Source organism: Cibotium barometz, chromosome 24 (assembly GCF_041138505.1).
Source record: "Cibotium barometz isolate CiBa-2024 chromosome 24, ASM4113850v1, whole genome shotgun sequence".
Taxonomy (NCBI): domain Eukaryota; kingdom Viridiplantae; phylum Streptophyta; class Polypodiopsida; order Cyatheales; family Cibotiaceae; genus Cibotium; species Cibotium barometz.
Genome location: NC_141069.1, coordinates 37,122,843 through 37,128,842, shown reverse-complemented (window position 1 = coordinate 37,128,842; position 6,000 = coordinate 37,122,843). Strand labels below are relative to the sequence as shown.

The 6,000-nt window shown below is 37.5% G+C and overlaps 1 protein-coding gene across 3 annotated transcripts in view; it reads left to right on the top strand.

The window, feature by feature from the left end:
* The first annotated feature begins 311 nt into the window (after positions 1–311).
* LOC147625254 (uncharacterized) overlaps positions 312–6,000 on the top strand; it is a 37,430-nt gene continuing 31,741 nt past the window's right edge. For 2 of the 3 annotated variants that reach the window (XM_086818547.1, XM_086818546.1), the window contains exon 1: positions 316–601. The gene's annotated coding sequence lies outside the window, so the exon portion shown is untranslated. Of the gene's footprint in view, positions 602–6,000 lie in introns of all 3 variants that reach the window. The other variant, XM_086818543.1, reaches the window with a different exon arrangement.

The following is a 6,000-nucleotide window of genomic DNA, read 5'->3' as shown; positions in this document are numbered from 1 at the left end:
GAGAGAGAGAGAGAGAGAGAGAGAGAGAGAGAGAGAGAGAGAGAGAGAGAGAGAACCTGCTTGCGTTTGTGCACCAAGACATCTTGTGCATGAGGTAGTTGGGGATTCTCAAGCATATATCAGCTTGCGAAAGAGGTAGCTTCTTCTCGATGACTAGCAATATATACGGTCCAGAACACAAAATCAGCCTTTGTAAAAAGTTTCTGTTCAGGGTGTTATAGGGTTTTTGTTTAGGGTAAGCTAGTCTTCGTGGCTATGGAAAGCCCCTGTGATCATCATCTTCTCTTGTTGTTTTTGCTCTCATTTTTTTTAATCAATACTTTGTGTGCCCAACCTCTCACTTAGCTTCGATTACAGGCCGTTAGGAACGTCTCAGCTGCAATCCCTTATCAGCGAGGACAACGTGTTGTTTTAACCCAACTCTGTGTAGCTGACCTGGCTTAGCAGCTGAACGCAAGCTATTTATACAACTCGGATAAGGTTTTTTTTTTGGGACGAGGCCATCGATGACCATAATCAATTGCATCCAGCATGGAAGCAAGGTTGCAGTCGAGTGCATCACTTGGAAGTCTGTGCAAGGGAGAAGGAGTTCTTTGCAAAGGTAACCATAATTAGTCGCATCCAGCATCGACATTGGTTGTCAGAACGATCGGGTACATGGTGCCAAAATGCCACGGCACAAGGAGGGCTACCGACGAGAAGGACGTGTACAGCTTTGGAGCGGTGTTGCTGGAGGTAGGGTGCAAGTAGGTGAGTCCGCCCATTACAAAGATAAATTTCTACGAACGGGAGAACAAACTCCTGCAGCGTCCATACATGGGTGAACCATCGTGGAACCTCTTCCTTTAAGAAAAAACGGCCAGAAAACTCCTAAACTGGCCAAACCTTGTATCCTTTGCCAAGGCCGTGAGTGGCTTTTTCCATAGTGTGCCCCTCTTCTTCTCCGCCTCGTCCTGCTGGTTGATGCAAATAGCATCGAACTAGACCTTTTGAACTCCATCTTTAGCCAACAGCGTCAGAAAATCCACAAGCTGCCTGTAGCACTCGTTTGAGCTAAAGTTTGCCATTCCAAAAGCTTTCATCGTAGCTGTAAAGCAGTAGCCTATAGGCAATTCGAAGGCCGGCTGCATGATTGGGTGTGGAGCCTCCACTTGAAGGGTGAGCTGGAGCGAGGCGGTCAATGCCAGGCTAAATGGCGACTTTGATGAGGAGCAGCTCCACAGGATGCTGATGGTAGGGCTACGGTTGATGGTCCATAGTCCATGGTCAAGACTTGGGTCAATTACAAAATAGAATTGGCCTTGCTGAGTGCACAAGTTACATGAACGAGTCATGCGCACTTTGCCTATTAGAATAAAACCTATCTCGGTCTTGAGCACTTCTAATAGATTCCTTTGCAGCTTGTAACATTTCCTGCATATCTTGCAAAAAATTACGTGCTGCATCATGTTGAAGTCCTGAGAATCCTACTGTAACAGGTGATCTAGGTTGAAAACCATACATAAGCATGAAAGGACTAAACCTTGTACTCGTATGCTTAGTACTGTTATATGCAAATTCTAACATAGGAAGATAATCCTCCCATGAACTCTGTCTTTTGGATACATATGCTCGAAGCATATCCTCCAAAATCTGATTCACTCTTTCAGTTTGGCCATCAGATTGAGGATGATATGAGGAACTCAAATTCAAAGTTGTTTCCAACTTCTCAAAAACAAGTTTTCAAAAATCACTCGTAAACTTAGAGTCCCTATCACTGACTATGTCCTGCGGTAACCCGTACAGTCTAAACAATTGCTCGATAAACTGCCGAGCTAATTGCGTAGCTGTAATAGTCTTCCGGGTCGGTAAAAATCTAACCATTTTTGTCAAGCGATCTACCACAACCCAAATAGAATCGTGGCCTTGATGTGTTCTTGGCAATCCGGCAATAAAATCCATGGAAATACTTTCCCATTTATTACCTGGGATTTGCAAAGGATGCAACAACCCAGCCTGTCTAAAGCGTTCAGCTTTATTTGCCTGACAAATTTGACACTTGAGAACATAATCTTCTACATACCCTTTCATCTTCGGCCAATAAAAAGTGTGTTTCACTAACGATAGCGTCCTATGTACCCCAGGGTGTCTAGCAGAAGGGGCGTCGTAACACTCCTTAAGAATCTTGGACCTAATGTCTGTGATCTGTGGTACACAAATTTTGTCATTACAGAATAGTAAACCATTCCGAATCATCCATTGGTCTCCTGCAGCCTGAATGGTAGACTGCTCAATCATTGAGTCTTGGTCAATCGATGAGCTCCCGTCCTGAATCTTCTGCCAAAATGGACCAAAATAACTATCAGTCCTGCAAAGCCCTCTCAATGACTGAAATAAGTCAGTAGAAATCTCGGTGAACGACAAAGTATTCACTTCTCTAATTTGACTAAGCGCATCTACAACACTATTCATGGACCCTTTCCGATAACAGATCTCAAAATCAAAATCTTGCATTAACTCAGCCCAACGAGCTTTCCTTCCTCTCAAATCATCCGCATCACACACATACTTGATTGACTGATGGTCAGTCATCAATACCACAAACTTGGAGCCATATAAATAATGTCTCCAAACCTTGAGAGCATGAATCACAGCATAAAGCTCTTTCTCAAGGGTTGGCCAACGAGATTGAGTGTCGTCTAGCTTTTTACTTTCAAAAGCAACCGGTCTACCATCTTGAAATAAAGCAGCCCCGATAACAGTCACTGGCATCAGTTTCAAGAACATAAGGCCAACTAGGATCAGGTAATGCTAAGATAGGTGCTTCCTTGACTTTATCTTTCAAAAGTCTGAAGGCCATATCCAAATCGTTATTCCAAGTGATAGGCTGATTGGACTTACGTCCACGACCTTTCAATAAGTCGGTCATCGGTAGTGTGAGCTGAGAGTACTCCCGTACAGATTTTCGAAGAAACACAACAAAACCGAGAAAAGAACGAAGTTGTTTCACTGTTCGCGGTATAGGCCAGTCCAAACCCTTCTGAACTCGGTCATAGTCAATGTCAATCCATCTCTAGTGATCTTGTGTCCCAAGTAAATGATGTCGGTCTCATAAAGAACTCACATTTACTTAGCATATAGTCGATTCTGTGTCTCAAAATAGATAAGACAATCGTGAGGTGTCTCACATGATCCTCAAGAGTACGGCTCTATATCAAAATATCATCCAGGAACACCACCATAAATTTCTCCAAATGTTCACGAAAAAGATCGTTCATCATTTGTTGCTGGAAAGTGGCTGGAGCATTGGTTAACCCAAAAGGTAATACGAGAAACTCGTAATGGCCATACCTAGTCCGAAAGGCGGTTCTTTCGACATGCCTTTCATGAATACGTATCTGGTGATAGCCAGTACGTAAATCTATCTTTGTGAAATATTTCGCTCCTGCTAACCGATCAATCAGGTCATCTGATCTAGGGAGAGGATAACAGTTCTTAATGGTCAGCTTGTTCAATCTCTTGTAATCTATACACATTCTCCAGGTATTGTCCTTCTTTCTCCTAAGCAACACAGGTGCACCCCAAGGTGATTTACTTGGACGGATCTGGCCCATCCTCAAATAATCTTCGAGTTGTTTAGCCAACTCATCTTCCTCAGCTTGGCTCATCCTATAAGGTGGAATACTCACAAGATAAGCACTAGGATAAGCACCAGGGATCAAGTCAATATTGTAAGATTCCTCCCTAGCCTCTCAAAATGTCCAACATATTCCCCTGTAATCAATTCCCTCTTCAGAAGTATAAGAGATCTCGTCTCTACCTGTTTTGACATAGAGAGAGAACATATTTTAGAGAGAGAATATTCAGATTATGAATATTTTTGGATAAAAAAATAACTCATCTTATTAAAATAAGTTCCCTTGAAACAGAAATTCAAAAAGAACTTTTCAATGTGCAATTGGAATTTATTGGAAATAGGTATAAAGGACCTTAGTCTAAGGGTCTAGATTTTCAGAAATTTTTGGATTATGGTCCAATTAAGGTTCCTATGGGCCAATAGCATCAATCCATGTGTAGGGAGGAGATAAATCCAATTTGTAAAAGAAGATATCCAAAAATGAGTAAATGCTTACATAAGATGAAGAGTTGACTATGTACAAGGTTTATTAGTAAGAAACTATGAGTAATATCAAAAATATGAGATATTTTTGATATCCAAAAATGAGTAAATGCTCACATAAGATGAAGAGTTGAAAATGTACAACGTTTATTAGTAAAAAACTATGAGCAATATTAAAAATATGAGATATTTTGGGTATAATAATTCTATTTTGACACATATGTAAGGAAGGGGAGTCCATTAAAGGAGGTGCATATTTCACATGCTTGAATGAGTTTTAAACTCAAAAATAATGTGATATTTTTATCTCTCCTCTCTCTTGAATCAAACCAAATCAAAATGGAACCAAACCGAATCAAAAAGGAACCAAACTAGATCCAAATCTAGTCCAAACTCAACCAAACTAAATTTGAAAAATTCTAGAATTCAGTTAGCTTTGGTTAGAGCTTCCCTCTCCTATAAATAGAACATGAGTCCTTTGAAAAAAATAGAAGAATTTTACTATACTAGAGTTATGCTGAAATAATGCTAATTTCTACTATTCTCTAAAATTCTCTCCAAATTGAAGAAATTGGAGCTTCCCTCTTTCTTCAATCCCCATTGCTGGCTCCATCAACATACTTAACCAATTGATTGGTTGGGGACCTCTACTGTGAACAAAGAATCAAGCAATTTGTAAGGTAAATGGTGAATTTTGTTCTTTTCTATAATTTCTCAATGCTTCTCTCTTCTCAACCCCTCTCAAGCTTGAGAAGCTTAATTGGAATGGTTTTTGAATGCTATTGAAGTTAATTGATGAATGGTAGTGAAGAATTACATAATTGATGAATGCTATTGAAGTTAATTGATTAATGATAGTAAAGAATTACATAAATTTTTATTTATGCTTAATTCTAATGGTTTTTATGTAATTTCTCTCTCTCACTCAAGAAATGGTCATACTCATGACCCATTCTCAATCCAAATGAAGCTTTTCATAAAGCTTTTCCTTAATCCAAGATTAATCTATGCTTGAGGTCAAATTAATGGCTTTTTTCTATGCTTTTAGTTTATGTATTTCATGAATATTGATGATTCAATCCATTATCAGGTTAATGATCCAATTAGGGATCATTCTTATCATTCCCTTAATGATAAGCTTTATCCTTCAAAATAAATTGAGATTTATCAGTCATAGTAGCAGAGCTATGACAAAATTTTTATAAAAATTACACATAAAATAATTTCATTCAAAGCATGAAAAGAGAACTTCCTACCATATTCTAGGAATTATCGTCCTAGATTAATTGAAAGAATTTTATTGTAATCATGGAGAAATTGATTTTTATGTTATGCTTAATTGATGATTATTTTAATATAAAAGTGTTTCTTTTATCATATTTGGATTTCCTGCATAGAGGTATGCATAAAAGTTGATTATTTTAATATAAAAGTGTTTCTTTTATCATATTTGGATTTCATGCATAGAGGTATGCATAAAAGTTGATTATTTTAATATAAAAGTGTTACTTTTATCATATTTGGATTTCATGCATAGAGGTATGCATAAAAGTTGATTATTTTATTATAAAAGTGTTACTTTTATCATATCTGGATTTCATGCATAGAGGTATGCATAAAAGTTGATTATTTTATTATAAAAGTGTGACTTTTATCATAATTGGATTTCATGCAAGAGGTATGCATAAAAGAATTATTATTTTAATATAAAAGTATTTCATGCAAGAGGTATGCATAAAAGAATTATTATTTTAATATAAAAGTATTTCTTTTATCATATTTAGATTTCATGCATAGAGGTATGCATAAAAGTTGATTATTTTAATATAAAAGTGTTACTTTTATCATATTTGGATTTCATGCATAAAGGTATGCATAAAAGTTGATTATTTTATTATAAA